The 19,860-nt window shown below is 46.5% G+C and overlaps 1 long non-coding RNA gene across 1 annotated transcript in view; it reads right to left on the bottom strand.

Annotated features, from left to right (window-relative positions):
* Positions 1-19,860, bottom strand: part of LOC142000629 (uncharacterized) — a 91,561-nt gene that overhangs the window by 69,141 nt on the left and 2,560 nt on the right. The window contains exon 2 of the long non-coding RNA XR_012642282.1: positions 14,565-14,635. This is a non-coding gene — a long non-coding RNA (uncharacterized LOC142000629). The remainder of the gene's footprint in view (positions 1-14,564; positions 14,636-19,860) is intronic.

Here is a 19,860-nt window from a genome sequence, read left to right on the forward strand (position 1 = left end):
GTGAACGAGGAGAGAGACGAGGGGGATTTAACAGATGCACACGTGGAAACATTTGGCTCTTCTCCAGAAACTCTGCCTGCCAGTCTGGTGCAGGATACCAAAAAGCACAAGCCTGCAAGCCCTTCTGCAGCAGGGCTCATGCAGGAAAGCTGCATGTGAAGGACTTGCAGGATTGGACCCTAACTGACACCACAATCAGCCAGTGCAACACAAGTTAGAAGCATTATACAACATCAGAACAAAGTCATTGGCCAGTTGTATACTATAAGGGTGCACAGTTTCCAGCAGCTGCCTCTTCCCACTTGTGCTGTGGCCTGGTCACATCATACAAGCTAAACAACCTTAGAATGAGTCCCTGCTTGGGTGAGAAACCTCCAGAGATAATCAAGGTGTTGCAGAATGAGGCACTTTCCTCTGTGCCAGTAACAAACCAATGCCCCTGCCTGGGCAAAGACGTGACAGCTGGGTTCATTAGAGAACTCTTAACACCCCTACTCTTGCAAAAATTGCCAAGTCCAATGAGTGGTGTATGGGAAAAACTGGGTTAAAATTACAAGCTATCACTTTAATTTGTAAACGGTTTCCTGGTCCTGCTTGCAGTCCGTGAGGCTCTCCAGGGAAGCATGTGTGATCCGAGTCACTTTGCAGAGAGCAGCCTGGAGCAAAGTGGTGCCTCTCTGTTTTTAAGGAGCAGCCTGCTTTGTCACTCTCTGGTTTTGGGTTCTTGTGTGATAGGGTTCTAAATTCTACAAAATAAAATAGTGTTTACATTACAGCCTTTCAATATGAGTATTTTATGTTTTGGTTTTAATTTGTGAGTGCGCTATGGACATAAAATATCCAACTCCTGCAGTCACATCTTGCCTCCCTAACTTCCCTCTTGCAGTTTCAATTGAGTGTGGTAGTCTTCACTTCCTGTCCTAAACTGTTGTGTAGTATTGCTGCAATCAAAGACACAGATGCCTGCAGTGCTCCGTGGTTTGAGGTCAAGTGATCCCAGAATAGCCCACACAGGGTGACTGTAGAGCTTAGCATGTGCCAAGCTCTCAGACAGCCTCAGCGGTAAGGCTCTGCAGAAGTACCGAGTCCGGGCATCACATTCTGTTCTCTAGCATCTGCCACAGTGCAGTGAGCAAACACACTTAACTGAATGGAACAGCGATGGTCCAGTAACCTGATGTGTAAGGAAAAGCGTAGGCTAGCCCTCTCCTGCCATCTCAGCTGCTTCTTGCCAAGCCCTCAAACCCCTTCAGTAGCTTAGATCTACTAACCTTCAGGACACTGCATGGCTGTCTCCACCTCTGTTCTTACTACCTCTCCTCCTCCTCCTCCCAGCCCCTTTTCTTTCATCCTCCTCTCACCTGCATGACTTCTTCCCTGCTCATCTCTATGCTTGGAACTGCCTCCCACTTCCCGCACACCCAGCCATCTCCTACATCCAGCCTTGTCGCATGGTTCTCTGCCCCCCTCACATCTCCGCCCCTTTGCATTAGGTGTTTGGTCCAATCATTATGGGCGTGTTTGTCCATCTTCCTTAATCAGTCACTTGGGGCAGGGGCCTTGCCTTAACAAAGAATACTCTGCTTGAGCATTTCTGATCACCTAAGGGTTAACAAACTGAGCCACCTCATCCCTGGAGGTTGATAATTATCATTCCCAGTTTACAGATGGGGCAAACAGCCACAGAGAGATGAAGTCACCAGCCCAAGGTTACTCAGTGAGTCGGGGCAGAGCTAGGACCACAAAGATCTGTGTTAGATCTGCAAATCTATCCATTCCCCCCCCCCATTATTTGTAGAGGACAGTGTGAACAGCATGCCTCCTATAATCTAAGATAGGGTGTCTGATAGGAAGGTGATCTGAGAATTAGAGTGGAGCCTTGCACCATTTTCCCCTCTTTGTGATGCATGAAGCAGATTTAAATGGATTTGCCTCTTGGTGAGATATGTAAAAGAGGCCATCGCTACCTGATTGAAGTCCAGAGAGATGAAGCATCAGCAATGTTCCCTTAAGCATGACTAACTGTGAAGAACAGTGCCAAGGAGACGAGTTTTTGGGGACAGCAAGTGAGATTACAGTTAACTAGGGTGACCAGATATCCCAATTTTATAGGAACAAGTTCTGATATTCGGGGCTTTTTCTTATATAGGTGCCTATTACCCCCCTCCCAATTTTTCACACTTGCTATCTGGTCACCCTACAGGTAACAGCCCACTAATGTTTATCTAAGAGGAAAAAGGAAATCATTGACTGAGAGAACTTGCTGCAGGTTACCACAACACCAGCTGCTGACTTCTGTAGATCAGAAGAGCCACTGAAACACCATACTGGCCCGTGTCATCTAAATGGGGGAAGAGACACTTGAAGGCAGAATCTGCCCAAGGAGTAGGTTGGGCAATTTCTCTGCCTAGGTTTATTAAAGTAAGGAAACATTGACAGAATGGAGGGCTGTAGTGGATTCTTTAGCCAGGGGCCATTTCATTGGATCGCATTTGCTGAGACTAAAGAAGGCGGGAAAAGCTCAGAATCAGACCCTTAAATATGCATCCCCTATAACATGTCAGATTAATGTCACACCTTCCATCCTGAAGAATCCCAAACTCTGCATGGTGACAGGTTTCAGAGGGGTAGCCGTGTTAGTCTGTATCAGCAAAAACAACGAGTCGTCCTTGTGGCACCTTAGAGACAAATTTACTTGGGCATAAGCTTTCGTGGGCTAGAAAGGCAGAGACCAACCTCTGTGACAGCATGTGTGCGTGTGCGGGGGAGATTCTGATTCAAACACCTGTGCAAAACCTTATCCTCCAGTACCTGAGGGAGAAGAGATAGTGTTGACTATACATTCCAGTTTTACAAGTTAGAAATACAGGCACCTCAGGCCCGAAGTTCCCAGTAAGGATTGCTGCTTCTCAGAGATGCTCTATTTCCCACACACAGCAGAGCTGGGTTGTTTTTTCTTTTTAATTAAAAGGCCCCCCTATTCAATAGACAACATATTGCTCCATCTATCCACCTTGGAAGGACAAAGCTCTGTCCTGAGCCTGCTGGGATTTGAACCTCGGTTTCCAAGAAAGCTTAGGTGTCACCAGTTGGATGTTTGCACCACTGAGTCATTCAGCTGAGTGTTGGGGAAATCTCCTGCAGAGACTGGCCACAGCTGGAGATGGGACAGCGGATGGGGTGGCCCAGTGCTTTGGGCTGATGCAGAGAAGCCCAGCTGGTGGGTCTTGCTCACATGCTCAGGGTGAAACTGATGGCCAGATTTTGGGGTCAGGAAGGAGTTGAACCCCCCAGGTCAGATGGACAGGGACTGGGGAGTGATGAGGGGATGGTTCGCCTTCTTCTGCAGCATGGGGCACAGATCACCCTCTGGGGTCATCTGGACATATCTTGTCTAATTAATTCCCTGCCATTGCAGGGGGCTCAAGCATTGATGGTCTTCGCCTCTCCCTGTGGCACACAATGGTTTCGTTTCCCGAGGACTGAAATGCTTGGGTCTAATGCGAGTCTCACTATAGTGTTCAGAGTAATAGCCGTGTTAGTCTGTATTCGCAAAAAGAAAAGGAGTACTTGTGGCACCTTAGAGACTAACCAATTTATTTGAGCATAAGCTTTCGTGAGCTACAGCTCACTTCATCGGATGCATCGGATGAAGTGAGCTGTAGCTCACGAAAGCTCATGCTCAAATAAATTGGTTAGTCTCTAAGGTGCCACAAGTACTCCTTTTCTTCTCACTATAGTGTTACCTAGATGGCACTTAGGGTCTGTGCCATACAGGAGGTCAGACTAGGATGATCTACTGGTCCCATCTGGTCTTAAACTCTATGAAACAAGCTGCCCCTGCCAGTAAAATACAAAGGGGGCCAGTTTTGCCCATTCTCTCACTTACCTAGGTGCTTTTTGATCTTGGCTGCCCTCAAGGATTTCTTTCTGTAAAGTACTTATGGCCCCTCTCTCGTGCCAGTCAGTGTGTTTATCCTTCCACACCCCCTGGAAGTAGGGCCGTGCTAATATCCCCTTGCACAGATGGGGAACTGAGGCAGAGAGAGAGAGAACGTCTACACAGCCGGCGGCAGTGACCCTCCAAGTCTGGGTTGACAGACTTGGGCTCCCACTGCCATGCTCAAAAGAGCTGTGCAGGCAGTGGCTTTTTTAAGCCAGAGCACCAGGCTGAGCCACATCATCTCAGGCTGGGAGGGAGAGCTCAGTAGTTTGAGCATTGGCCTGCTAAATCCAGGGTTGTGAGTTCAATCCTTGAGGGGCCATTTAGGGATCTGGGCCAAAAATTGGGGATTGGTCCTGCTTTAAGCAGGGGGTTGGACTAGATGACCTCCTGAGGTCCCTTCCAACCCTGATAGTCTATGATTCTGTGACCTATACAGCTCTATCCAGTGCAGGAGGCTCACTGCTACAGCAAGCCGTGTAGACATAACCTAAGGGACTTGCCCCAAATGGGGGAGCAAGGAATTGAACCCAGGTCTCAAGTCCCCGGTTAGCGCCCTAACCACTGCACCACCCTCCCTCTCCTGACAAAGCTCCCGGTGTAGGAAAACTCTCAGGCTGGTATTTTCAATGGGGCTCGGCAGGAGAACAACAACATCCTGTCTAACAGAGGTCGGTAGGAGAGATTCTCCCTTGAGAGCACCTAGTTCACTCACCGGATTACAATAAAGGTGAGATGGAAACTCTCAAAATCACTTGATTGATCATAAGACTATTGATCCCCAAGTGAGAGCCCCTCTCACCTCCCCCAGCCCCGCATCCAATTGATCAGCATTCACTTGGGCATCAGTACAGAACAAGAGTGCCGAGAAGGGTTGGGAGCAAATCCTCCCACTGATCAGTGTAGAAACCAGTGCAGCCAGGGAGGCCAGACTCTTCCCCCGTGTCAGTCAGAAATATCAGTGTCTGCTTTCTTCACAGCTGGAGCCGACACCCTAAGGTCACACAATACACTCCCTAACAGATGTTAAAACATGGAGGATCTGGGGCACAGCAGGGGAACTGAACTGCAGGCGTTTGAGGGGGGGAAAAGGATGGGGAATTCATTTTTTATACTGCAAGATGATCAGGGGATTACATAACCCCCCCCACACACACACACACACAATTTCTCACACAGCTTCAATGGGCCTTTTTCACACATGCAGGTGAAGTTTGGGCAATCACTGCTGTGGAGAGAGCATCACAAACTCAGCTGCCCTCCGAGCAGGATGTAGCCTGCTAAGACCACTCTGGCTTGTGTCAGGCTGCAACAGAAGTCTGCAGAGTCGATTAAGAATTAAACAGCTTTTTATTCACAAAGATCACAGGAGCTGCTGCCAGCTCACCTTGTTCTCAAGACCTGCCCTCTTCAATTCATCATATTTGTTTCTTAAATGCTTCTCCCTCGGACAGGGGGCTCCTCGCTCCACATTCTTTTCTATAGGCATTGAGAAGTGCATGCTAAAGGTTGTGGGAGCTGATAATGATCCATAAATCACAATTTTAGGGCCTGATCCAAAACCTATTCAGATTGATGGAAAGACTTCAGTGGGTGTTAGATCAGGCTCTTGCTGTATGGCCCTGTGTGGCATGGCCTTTACCATCAGGTCTATGGATGACTAGCCGGCGTTCAGCCCCCTACCATACAGAGTCCTGTAAGTATTCCAGTCTCTGGAGCAGCCTCGTCTCTCTCGTTACCATTGCTGGCAGCAGACTGGTTCCCATCACAACCAGTTTCTCGGTTGGAATGTTTCCTTTCAGTCACAAGTGGTGACTTCAACAAATAATTTTGGTAAAAAAACTCAAACCTCAAAAATGTCCACTTTTATTCAACATTCAAAACATTGTTTGACCCAAATAATTATTTTTTTTGGTGTTTTGTCTTGCCAACTCCCCACCCCCACAAAAACAATTTCAGTTTTGTTTTGAGGGGGATAGGATGACTGAACCGAAAAATCCACTTATTCACTCAGCTTTACTTGTAAGTCCTGTTGATTCTGTTCTTGCCCCCCGCTCCTCCCTGTACTGGGACATTAGCTTGTCTGCCAGTTGCTTTGCATTGGCCTTCAATTTACTCTCCATAGTTGTCTGGAAACCCCAATTATCTCACTGGACTGGTGTGCGGCATGAGCCTGGATTATCCTTTGTGCGCATGTTTGATGGCTGGATCCAAACCAGCTCCCCACTTCACCTCTTGTGCCATGATAGGCCACCAGCCGATTTCCCCACTTGCTCCCCAATTTAGGCTAGACATTTTTTGCAGTTTTCTTGGGAGAAGAGAAGGATGCATTTGAAAGGGACATGCTCTGCACCCAGGGATCGACGGACATCATACAGGAGAGATTTTTTTCTGGTTACTTTCTGATTGTAACAGAAACCTCAGTCTGGTTACCTATGAGGAAAAGGCCTTCTGGTTGATCTTTTCTACCATATCATTACAGCCACCCTTCTGGTTTACAACTGAGGTTAGCCTGTGGTCTTTTACATTTCTTTGATGTATAGAACCTTCAGCACTTGAAAGGAGGTTCCTTATAGACAGAGATTGGCTATCATTCAGTTCCTATACACTTTAATTCTGTGAAAACACTGATCCATGTGTTTGAGATGCTCTGGAAAAGTCAATTACTACTAAGTTTTATATCCAGCGAGTAAATTGCCATCTCCGATTATCCCCCACCTGCCTATGACAGGTTTCCACAGCACACGGGTTGAGATACAGTCGCTTGGTTTCTCTGAGAGGAGAAAAGAACACGTGGGACTATTCCTGGACAATTTGCTACTGTAACCACCATTTTCATTACTCCAAGAGGAAAAACTGCATCTATTTGCCTGACTTGCCGTCCTGAAAGATCACATATGCAGTATATCTTACCGTGTCTAAACCATGAAATGATTCTGAAAATAAGATTACAATTGGAATTTCTGAGCAGCTAAGTTTGCTGACAAACAACCTCCTTTGTAACTGCATCAGTATGGGAGCCCACCGTTACACAGTTAAACACATTTCTACTGGCTTAAAAAAAGCAGGAGAAGTGTAGATTTTTGATTTAAAGGGAGTGTGTATAACAGAGCCAGGAATCCAGGGACCCATTTACTCAGCCACTCACATCCTGGGTGACCATGAGCAAATTGCTTCACCCGTGTGACTCAGTTTCTCCATCTGTAAGGTGTGGATAATATTCACCAGCCTCACATGGGGGTTTGAGGCTTAATTAACATTTTAAAACTGTTTTAAGCTCTTAAGACTCCAGGTTCTCTAGCAGTATGGATTAAAGCATTATTATTGTTTCTACGGTCAGGCAGGCCCAAACTTGCAAAGGTTTGGACGTGGCTATTTGAGTGGGCTCAGTACCACTGGAAATCAGGCCACAGGTACCTGAACAAGGAGCCAAAGTTAGAGACCACTTTGTTGTTGAGCCCTCCCTGTGTCACCTTATAGTTTAACATAATGGTTCTCAAGCAGCGTACCCCTGGGGGTTCGCAGAGGTGTTCAAGGGGGTACATCAACTCATCTAGGTATTTGCCTAGTTTTACAACAGGCTACATAAAAAGCACTAGCAAAGTCAGTACAAACTAAAATGTCAGATGGACAATGACTTTTTTAGACTGCTCGATATACTCTACACTGAAATGTAAGAACAATATTTATATTCCAATTGATTTATTTTATAATTATATGGTAAAAACGAGAGTTAGCAATTTTTCCGTACTAGCGTGCTGTGACACTTTTGTATTTTTATGTCCGATTTTGTAAGCAAGGGAGGTGAAACTTGGGGGTATGCCAGACAAATCAGACACCGGAAAGGAGTACAGTAGCCTGGAAAGGTTGAGAGCCACTGGTTTAACATGTAGCCCACCCAGGGAGAGGCCAAGACTCAGAGAGTGATAAACAACAACAAAAGATGACCAAGGCATCAAGCAGGATGGAGCTTGAGTTGCCCTTGGATCACTGGCTCCTCATTTTAGTCCAGTCCTGGTGCTAAGACAGTTAATTAGGATGGAAACCGATTTACACTCTGAATATATAGCACAAGTGTTCCCCCAAAACTAGTCACTAGCGAACAGCAGTACTTTCATGCTGGGAAGCTTTTCCTACTCTACACAAACGGAGATGGAAACTACAATCCATCGGTGATCTTCCTGAAAACACCATCCTGGCTACTACGGATGTAGAAGCCCTCTACACCAACTTTCCACACAAAGATGGACTACAGGCCGTCAGGAACAGTATCCCCGATAATGTCACGGCAAACCTGGTGGCTGAACTTTGTGACTTTGTCCTCACCCATAACTATTTCACATCTGGGGACAATGTATACCTTCAAATCAGCGGCACTGCTATGGGTACCTGCATGGCCCCACAGCATGCCAACATTTTTATGGCTGACTTAGAACAACGCTTCCTCAGCTCTCATCCCCTAATGCCCCTACTCTACTTGCGCTACATTGATGACATCTTCATCATCTGGACCCATGGAAAAGAAGCCCTTGAGGAATTCCACCATGATTTCAACAATTTCCATCCCACCATCAACCTCAGCCTGGACCAGTCCACACAAGAGATCCACTTCCCGGACACTACGGTGCTAATAAGCGATGGTTACATAAACACCACCCTATACCGGAAACCTACTGATCGCTATTCCTACCTACATGCCTCCAGCTACAATACCCACCTGCTGAAGTGAAGAAACAGATTGACAGAGCCAGAAGAGTACCCAGAAGTCACCTACTACAGGACAGGCCCAACAAAGATAATAACAGAACGCCACTAGCCATCACCTTCAGCCCCCAACTAAAACCTCTCCAACGCATCATCAAGGATCTACAACCTATCCTGAAGGACGACCCATCACTCTCACAGATCTTGGGAGATAGGCCAGTCCTTGCTTACAGACACCCCCCCAACCTGAAGCAAATACTCACCAGCAACCACACACCACACAACAGAACCACTAACCCAGGAACCTATCCTTGCAACAAAGCCCGTTGCCAACTGTGTCCACATATCTATTCAGGGGACACCATCATAGGGCCTAATCACATCAGCCACACTATCAGAGGCTCGTTCACCTGCACATCTACCAATGTGATATATGTCATGTGCCAGCAATGCCCCTCTGCCATGTACATTGGCCAAACTGGACAGTCTCTACGTAAAAGAATAAATGGACACAAATCAGACGTCAAGAATTATAACATTCAAAAACCAGTCGGAGAACACTTCAATCTCTCTGGTCACTCGATTATAGACCTAAAAGTTGCAATTCTTCAACAAAAAAAACTTCAAAAACAGACTCCAACGAGAGACTGCTGAACTGGAATTAATTTGCAAACTGGATACAATTAACTTAGGCTTGAATAGAGACTGGGAGTGGATGTGTCATTACACAAAGTAAAACTATTTCCCCCCACCCTCCACTGTTCCTCACACGTTCTTGTCAACTGATGGAAATGGCCCACCTTGATTATCACTACAAAAGGTTCCCACCCCGCCCCACTCTCCTGCTGGTAATAGCTCACCTTACCCGATCACTTTCGTTACAGTGTGTATGGTAACACCCATTGTTTCATGTTCTCTGTGTATTTAAATCTCCCCACTGTATTTTCCACTGAATGCATCCGATGAAGTGAGCTGTAGCTCACGAAAGCTTATGCTCAAATAAATTTGTTAGTCTCTAAGGTGCCACAAGTACTCCTTTTCTTTTTGCGAATGCAGACTAACGGCTGCTACTCGGAAACCTCTCCTTTAATATTCATTTAGCTTGTACCCATCCCAATATGGATCAGGTACATCTCCCCATGACACACCCAATTACATTAAACACCTACTACCCTATTTTTATTCTAGTAGTGCCCAAAGACCTCCAGCCAAGATCAGGGCACCATTGTGCTTGATGCTGCATAGACACATTGTAAGGAATTTGGAGCAGAGAATATTTTACTATCTAAATAGACAAGACAAAGGGTGGGATCATATTGCCTTTTTATAGACAGGAAACTGAGGCAGTGAGCGATTAAGTGACTTGTCCAAAAACAAATCACACAGGGTGTCTGTAGCAAGGCTGAAAATTAAATCCAGATTTCCAGAATGGCCTTACCACGAAGACCATCTTTCCTCTTTGGGTGTTTAAAGCCAACAAGCTCCCACTGGTGTGGTAGCACTAGGGTTCCTTTCCCACTAACCTAGGGTAAGGCTACCCTGTGATCAGAGGGGTGATTGCAGCTCATGGAGACATAACTGTGCGTGCTTTAGTCTAGCTAGTTCAGGGATAAGCAGCAGTGAAGATGCCAGCTGCACAACTTCGAGCATGGGCTGTACAAGCCCTCCCAGAACCCTAGGCACGTACTCATGTTGCTAGCCCGCACCCGGGCCCTGCCCCAGGGTCTTCGCTATGCTAGCTAGAAGAACGCTAGCATGGGTGTGCCTACCTAAACTGCAACCACACCTCTGACTGCAGCGTAGCCGTACCCCGAGACAAGTGACGTTACCATGTTTCTTAGCCCTTGTCTACACTTAAAAGTGTTGCTGTGTTAACTTTGCCAGCTCAGGGAAGCAAAAAACTAGGCTAGTATAATTCTATCTATGCTGGGGCTTTTACTGGCATAAGCAGGTTGGCAAAAATATGTATGTTTCTTAAAAAAAACCTCACACTCCTACCAACATAATTATGCCTGTTAAAACTCTAAGTTCAGACCAAGCCAAAGTCTCACTTCACGACTCCTTTTCCCATTTACACGGGGTCGGAGATGGCCATGAATCTTCGCCACTCCATCTGGTCCATCGCATGGGTTTGTAAGTCTTGGAGTTCCAGTCCTTTTCTCTTCAGGATTTCTCTTGACAGTCTTTCCATCGTGTCCTCTGTCTTCCTTCTTTCTTTCCTTTCTTGCTATCCTCTTCCGCCAATGTTTTCTTTGTTGGTCGTTCTTTTCCCATTCTTATGCCCAGACCACCTCAAACATGTGCTCTCTGGCCTATCTGTCACAGAATCCCAAGTTCATCTTCCCCCTAATGTCTGTGCATACTCCGTCTACCCTCCGCTTGCCTGCCAGTCTTCTCACTATGTTATTTTTTTTTTTTGCTAGCTCCGTAAGACCCACCATTTCCAAACCATATAGCAGACAGGGATGAACACATACAGCACACACTTGTCCTTGCAGTTTTACTTAATTGCTGGTCCCACAATACTCCTGCTACCTTTTTCCACTCCCGCCCATGCACCCTGGGTTATTCTTTTCAATTCTCCAGATCTTTTTCCAGTAGCACTTAGGGTATGTCTTTTCTGCAACTAAACACCCACTTCTGACCCATGTGAACTGACTTGGGTTTGCAGGGCTATAAAATTGCAGTGCAGACATTCAGGCTCAGGCTGATGGTCAGGCTCTGGGACCCCATGAGAGGGCAGGGTCTCAGAACCCAGGCTCCAGCCCAAGCTCGAATGTCTGCACTGCAATTTCATAGCCCCACAGCCAGAGCTCAAGTCTTCAGACCTGAATCAGCCATGGGTGTTTTATTTCAGTGTTAATATACCCTAAGTGTACTTCCCAAGTACACAAATTCTTCCTTCTGCTTCAGCTTCTCTCCTGAAGCTTCAGTCAACAGCTCTTCTGAAGTTATTCACGCAGGGAAGGGAGAAGTTCTCTCGAGTTCGGACCCAGCCTCAGTGTCTCTTTCATTAAATGAGAAGGGGGGGAACAGTGAGAGAGACAAAATACCAGCCCAACCCCAAGGGAAGAATAAAATAAAACCACAGCTTTGTGGTGACCAGAGCATCACCAAAGCCGCAGCACACACTGGAAATTCTGCCACTGTTGGGGTTGTCTGGGCCCACAGATGCTTTTAGGCAAAAGATTTCACGTGCACACCAAGCTCAAAGTGAAAGTCCAGCCACCGCTTCTTCCATAGGCTTGCTGCACTAAGTGTATTCCTTGTAGAGGTTTTTAGGGTTTTTTTTTTTTAAGACGACAAAAATTAGCTCTATAATTAGAATTGGCAGAAGTAAGCAGATCTTAGGTTTATTCAATGACCATTTAACAGAAGGCTATGTTTCAACATGTTACACTTTGCTCTACTTACAAGTTTATTCCTTTAAAGGGTTTAGCTATGAATCCAGGATAGCGATTTATTGCTACACTAGGATGTTCTTTAGCCTGCTATTGGTGTGTGCTTTGTAGGAGCCATGATACGCAAGTATGAAGGAGGGCCTGATCCTGACCTCATACCGGTGTCAATCAGGAGTAACTCTTCATTGCAATCAGTGGAGTTATAAAAACAGTGCAAAAGGAAGAGCAGCCCCACAACATCTTCATCACAAGAGATGTGCACCAAGCGCTGGAACCAAAACCCACTGCAGACAACGGGAAGCTTTTCATTGACTCCACTGGGCTTTGGATTGGGTCCCCAAAACAGCTTATTGCTATTCAAGTGTGGCCCTTAGCATTTTACTTTTAAACAAATGCTTTACAACACTTTGGGAAGGGAGGGACTTGTGAACTGTATCCTTCTACTGTGAACATAGTTCCTAATGAAATTATGAGGAAAAAACTTATGGGAAAAAGTTAAACTGACCACTCCACATTACTGTTTTGCATACACTCAGGCCAAATGCAGATACCTAAAATTAGGTCCTTAAATCCATTTTTAGGCTCTTGGTAACATGATTTTTCAAAGGTCTGACAGTGATTTTTCAGCTGTGCTTGGAAAGGACTTTTGTAAGCTTTGGTAGTTACTAGGTTTGTTTGGTGTTTTTAAATACGGTACCAAAGGGATATATGGCGCTTTACCAAATAGTTTAAAATTTATATATACATATATATATATATATATACACACACACACACACACGTGTGTGTGTGTATATATGTATGTATGTATGTATATTATATATATATATATTTTTGCCTGTCAGGGGTTACTATTAAAGTTAGATCTAGTACAGCAAGCAACACCACAGAGGGGAAGGTCAAGAGATAGGTTGTCAGTTGCTTTATACAAAAATCTTGTTCTAAGCTGAAGAAGCGAAACCAGGGGTTAAAAAAAAAAAAAAAAAAAAAAAAACCAACCCACCAACTACCACCCAAAACCACAAGGGTAGAAGTCAGCCAAACACATCTAGTAGAGCTGAGCAGAAAACTAGTTCTCCACGACCACACCCCCACAGCAAATTCCAAGCATAAGAAAAACCGGTTTGTCACAATATTTATTTTATGTATTTATTGGCAAAAACAGGACATTTCCCCTGGAAGTTTCCACATCAACAAAATAACTATTTTCTGTCAACGACTCTTGGATGGAAATTGTTTGACTAGTTCTAGTAGAGTCTTTAGGGAGGAAGTAAGATTATCGTTTATATTACAGTAGCATCTGGAGACCGCAACCAAGTTTGCTTGCACTAGGCACTATACGTACATATAGGAAGACAGTCCCTGCCCTGAAGGGCTTACAGTCGAAATAGGCAAGATAGCAAAAAGGTGTGAGAAAGAAAGGATTCTGATCCGCATTTTACAGAGGAGGACATGAGACACAGTGATGAAGGGACATGCCCAAGGTCACGCAGGAAGTCCGTCCCAGTCCCATGTCTTAACCACAAGGCCACGCTTCCTCTCTAGAATTGCACGTGATTATTACCGGCATGAGAAGCAGCATTTAAACCAAAATACAGCATCCCTCTGTGGACGTCCCCTTTCTCCTATGTACCCGAGAATATGAATCGATGCCTGCCCTACAGAGAGTGAAAAAGGCTCCATGGGATCAGCCCAATGTGCTTAGCTGATTGATTATATATAGTGACCATGCAACTGGATCCTAATAAACTTTTCTCTAACAGGCTCCACAAAATGACATAGAAAGTTCAGTGAAAAGCTGGTGGAACTATGAGAAGCAAAACATGTATATAAACCCCTCTAAATACCAAACTAAACAAATTTACCAAAACAGCTGAGAATGACAGCTGCTCCAATCTAGAAACCTAAATAGGTGCACAAATCGAAGCCAGTATAACCTAGAGTAAATAGCTCATTTTTATCTGTATTGCAGTAGTGCCTAGATCTTAAAAGGCCCCAATCAAGATTGGGCCACCACCGGAGCGGGCACCATAGCATCCACATAGTTTGTACCTGCCCTGAAGAGTTTTCAGTCTAAATGGAAAGACAAAAAGTCAGAGGGTAAACAAAGGGAAGTGACTTGCCCAAAATCACACAGCAAATCAGTGGCAGAGCCAGAAGTACAATCCAGGGCTCCTGAGTCCCAGTCCAGTGGCCTGTCCACTAGACCACACTGCCTCTCAATCCAAACGTTTCAGTGGAGAAACTTTTGAGGTACACGCACTTCCACAAAGCCATGTTACTCCCATTATCCAGGCCATTTTGATCCGCCAGCCCTCCAGCAAAGCCTCGTGGTCACCTGTTATCAGTGGACACATCTCCCGATGATCAGTAACCTCAGTCCTCAAAAACTCCTCCATATTAATCCCAAAACCAGCAGTATTCGTGGCCAGGAAGAGAAAGGCCCTTACACTTATCAACAGGGCTCTGTGTCTTAGTTTTGTAGTGTTTAACTATCCTTATCGAAAGCCACTTACCAGATCACACTCTTACACCCCGACGCCTTCCCGGAGAGCAGCCTCTGGAGCCGAAAAGCAATTCACAATTCCTGGAGAGAGACAAAAGATCAAGCATGAGGTTAAGAACAGTGCCAGCGGAGTCCCTGAGGGTTCTTGGAGAGCACGCAGAGCACAATGCTGACCCTGACTAGCACAGAGAGGGCTCCACTCCTAGGTACTGGCCTCTCGAGTTCATCGCTGGGGGAATGCGGTGAGCTGGCACCTCAGTGAAGTCATCCCACCTCACCCCCTAAGGTTCACAGACCCTGTTAAGAGAGGGTAAGGGAGCCCCTTTCTGAGTCTTCGTTGCCTCAGCCTGACACCTGCTTTCTTCTGGTTGTCTTATGATGTACAGCCCCAGTTTTGTTGGGTGCTGTATGACAACTTCTCTCCAAGAAGGTCACACCCATTTCAGCCCCACCCTGAAACCTGCGCCCCAGTCCTGCCCACCTCTTCCCCCACAACTTTCCTCAGCCCCTGGGCAAGTCTTCAGCAAGTCCCAGTTCTCTCTAGCGGACAGCTCAGCCCGTGGGTAGGTGAGTCCCTTTCCTGCATGTAGTCAGTTTTCAGGGAGCACAGATTGTAGGGACTGATGTTTCTACACCTTAACCTGCACCTCCTGACTTAGTCATGCCCCTGACACAACTAGCATTTGAGCACCTGGGGCAACCCTTATCCCTTCTAAAAGGGACAGTGGGGGGGCTTCCCTTCTCTGCTCCCTTGGCATGCACAAGCCACTGGGCTCTCGGGGATCTTGATACAGCCAAACACTGACTTTAAAAATTTCCTCTTCCTCAGTTCCTTACACAAGCTCTCAGCTGACCACTCACTCTCGTGATCAGGAAAAAAAAAATGAAACAGAATTTGCTGAATTAGCAAAATTAAAAAAAAAAAAAAACAACAAAAAAAACCACTGCAGGATTGTGTCCATTTTGAGAAAGTTCTGCCAGAAGCCAGGCAGGCATCTGATGGAACCCTACCTGCCAGACAAGTTTTGAAACCTGCCTGGTTTCCTGCCAGCTCACCCGCCAGTGGCCAGGCTATGGAAGCCGAGAGCCTGGAAGCCCTGGCTCCCAGTTCTTCATCAGCCCAAGGCACAGTGTCCCCAACTGCAGAGTCGCCCACCAGGTGCCATGCCCTAGAGACAGGGCTCCCAGCAGGGCTAGGCAGAGAATGGTAATTCCATTTAGGAAAATTTTGTAATTTGGGGGTTTTGTTAGGAACTGGAACAAAACCAGATCTCAAAAATCTCCCTGAACTGGAATGATCATACTCTACCCAACTCTACCACTCCCTCCTGTCCAAACTTCCTGTGCCTTGACTTGTCCATCTGAGAGGTGAGAACACCGGGATGTTGTGAGGCACAAGTCACGATGTCTGTGAAGTGAAGGCACGAGAGAAGCATGCATGTTATCCCAGCAGAACCATCCCTCTAGTAAGCAAGTAAGCCCCTTTTAACAACTCTTCGGAGTGCGAGCTCAGAGTTCGCTAGCATATGGCAGCCACCGAGCTATCTGCCAAATCAGAACTGCTCTCCTTATTCAGAGAGACAAGGTGGGTGAGGACCAACCTCTGTAGGTGAGAGAGAGAAACTTTCACGCTTACACAGAGCTCGTCTTCAGATCTGGGAAATGTACTCACAGTGTCACAGCTAAATACAGCAGTTGGTCCAACAAAAGCTATTACCTCACCCAGCCTGTCTCTCTAATATCCCGCTACCAATGCGGTTACAACAACACTGCATATTCTTTATTCAGGGCATTTACTTTAAGCTTTAAAAAAAAAAGCCATGTTTGCTCTTGAGTGATGTTTAATAAAAGCTGGGGATTTTTAAAAGTTCTTATGGTAATAGGATCCCATGGGGAGAAAAGCAGCATTTGAAGTGAATAGCACTGTGCAGAAGCCTTTACAGATTGAGTATGAAGAGAGTTCTGGTAAAGGGTTCATATGACTATTGGAGGTCAATAGGACTTCCAGTGACCTCCGTGACTTGGGATCAGGGCCTCAATAAGTGGGCCTAGAGTGGCACATAAATATATTCACCATGACCAGAATTTCAATTAATCCACATTGTGACATATCTAGGGTACTATAAAGATGACACTTGGGCTTAGTGTACATGTGAAAATTGGGACAGCCCAAAATGCGGATGGCTTAGAACATAAGACGCATCCCTGACCTCCGTGCAGCTGAAAAAGGGATTCTTTCCACAGCAGTATGCAAACAGGTAGGGTTCGATCCTGCACTATCCACCCCTGAAGCCGCTTTCACATCTAGCTGGGATCCCCCCAACTCAATCCCACTTAGCAATATGAGAAGAGCAGAGCGGTGATTGTTTCATGTAGCCGAGGTTGAGGACTCCATGTTTCTAAAACTAAACCAGCTCTTTGTTAAGCAGTGCTACCACGGCAGGTAGTATTCCAGCCATGCACATACAGACTAGCTTCCCGGTTCCTCCTCCAAACTCTTTCCTCCAAGTTCCATGCAGATTGCTAGAGTCAGGACCCTTTGACACTGGTTTGTGATACCCCAGGCTGAGAACCCCTGGTGTATCAGTTTCAAAGGAGGACAGGCAGTGCTCACCCTGCACGACCTTTCAGAGATACCACTGCTCTAGTTATCAGGATGGGGATTAATTTGGTGCTGAAATCTCCCCCTGCAGGATGGAACATGAGGCTAGCTACGCCAGTGATAACTTGTCAAACCTTTGTTTAGCGCCAGTTGATCTCCTGTGTGAACAATAGGGCTAAAGCATTATCTCCTTACAGTTACCCCAAACGTAGCAGACCCCAGCACTCCCAAGGCAATAAACACCAAGTGCACTGAAACCCGTAATGAAATCTCAGACTAAGAGGCTATTGATTGTCTAATATTTTCTTTAAATATTTCGATGTACATGAATGGGGGAAGATGCTTTTTTGGGGGAGAGTCAATGGCCCAAGCAAAAGGGCCAGAAGGAAATGCCACAGATATTGTGCTTACTCCAAAGTAGCCTGATTTTGCAACAAACACATTCAGGCATGGATCTCCATGCTCCTGACAAACATTAATTAGGCATCAAAACACTCCTGTGAGGAAAGTATATTACTGCCCTGAAGTGGAGTGAATCCATGACTTCTATCGACCTCTCTGACATTTTCTGCCCCAGGGCTGGAGCGCCAAGCCAGCCCCACCCTCGCAGCTCCCACCTTGGTGGTGGAGGAGACCCTGCAGCTGCCCAGCCGCGGCCGGCGGCCCCTGCAGCTCCAGCTGCCCTGGGGGTGAGAGTACCCCGCAGCAGCTGAGCCCCATGGGCATTGGGACCCCACAGCTCCCACACACTGCAGCGGTGGGGGACCCAGGAGCCCAAGCAGCAGGGGTGGCTGAACCCGCCTACCCCTTTTGTCAGGGACATGTCACAGGCTTCCATGGATTTTTGTTTATTGCACGTGACCTGTCCATGACTTTTACTAAAAATATCCGTGACAAAAACTTGTCTTTATTGCTCTAGAATAAAGCTATGCTATTGCTGAGCTTTCCCTTCACACGAGTCACGTGGAGAGGGCAGCTGGGGGGCGGGGAGAAGGGCACATGTTGGGACAGTCCTTCAGCCAGTGTCAAGCAGCAGAGGCTCCGGGTTTTCATCAGCCTAATGCCACTGAAGTCGATGGCGCTATACTGATTTACATAGATCTGGCCCTTCTGATGTCCTGTGCTCCAGCTGTGCAGGGTTCTCAATACCAGTCACAAGCCACACACAAGCAGCAGCTTGCCAGTTATTCTCACACTGCAGTAGAGCAATATATAGCAAAGGGGTAGCTCAGTGGTTGGAGCATTAGCCTGTTAAACCCAGGGTTGAGAGTTCAATCCTTGAGGGGGCCATTTAGGGATCTGGGGCAAAAATTTGGGATTGGCCCTGCTTTGAGCAGGGGGTTGGACGAGATGCCCTCCTGAGGTCCCTTCCACCCCTGATAGCCAAGGATTCTCCCCTAAGGGCAGGGCAAAGACATTAAGGGGCATGCGTGGGTTGTAGTGTTTGTGCTTCGTGTGTGTGTTTTGGCCACCAGGCACGTCTGATGCCTAAACGGGGCTGAGAAAATAAAAGGCCTGGACCAAACCTTTCAGCAGTTCTGGGTGCCCAGCCCCTTTTCAGAGGTGCTGAGTGTGCCCAGTTCCCATTGACTTTGGATGGAGCGATGGATCTTCAGCACCTCTGAAAGTCAGCACCAAGGGGGCTCAAGTTGAGCATCCGAAAGGCAGCAGACACTTCTCAAAGTTTTGGCCCTCATCTTCCAAGAGGGTTTCAGTTCCTGGAGGGCAGAAATTGAAGCTGTTTTCTTATTCCACCCCCCCCCCCCCTTCCCAAAACAAGATGTTAAAAGCCTGTGAAACAAAAATACAGGGCTTATCTTGGAGTTACAGAATCATAGGACTGGAAGGGACCTTGAGAGGTCGTCTAGTCCAGTCCCCTGCACTCATGGCAGGACTAAGTATGATCTAGTTCCTGCAGAGAGAAACTTATAACTCTGTATAAGAGGGAAGCCAGAACCCTCAGAACATGGCAAGCACAGGAGACAACTTTAGCTCTACGGCCCTTGTGCTAACCTCAGTTCCCTGTTTAAAAAGCAATCTCCAACCAGAAACAGGATCTAGAAGGCTTTACAAGGGGCAGCAGATCAGTTCTCAGTCAGCTTATGGCTCAGGCTACATACCTGAGGGTGTCTACGTGAAGTCAAATTCCTTTGGCCCTTTGAGGATTAATATTATCCATCAGTAGACTTCGTGAGGCAAGATGTCCCTTTCACCTTACAAGTGATGAGCTGCAGAAGGGGCACATGGTGCCCTCCCCCAAAACCTCTCCTGGGGTACTGCTCTTACTTTAGAGATGCAGAGAAGAACAACAAATCCCAGAAGATCCCTTTCCAAGCTCAACACAAGTGGTTATTTCCAAGAAAACCACAATAAACTCTGCCATGGTCAGTTCAGAGAAGCTAAAAGCTGAAAGTGCTACTGCTCTCTCCTCGGCACGCCTGACTGCACACCTGGGTACACAGCTGACTGCCCTTAAGGGGATAACGATGCCCTGCTGAAACTTCAGACATGTGCTCTACTAACTTATCAGCTATGCAGAAATGTTTGGTGTGGGATCATACCATATGCTGACCTGGTAACAGGCCTTTTGGTGAGAATACTTAGTATTCAAGAACATAGACCTCAGTGTTTAAAATGAAAGGTACACAACCCCACTTTGTCCAACGGGGTTTCTTGCAGCTGCAATGGTCTCTGTACACACATC

The sequence above is a fragment of the Natator depressus genome, chromosome 17 (assembly GCF_965152275.1).
Source record: "Natator depressus isolate rNatDep1 chromosome 17, rNatDep2.hap1, whole genome shotgun sequence".
NCBI classification, from domain to species: domain Eukaryota; kingdom Metazoa; phylum Chordata; order Testudines; family Cheloniidae; genus Natator; species Natator depressus.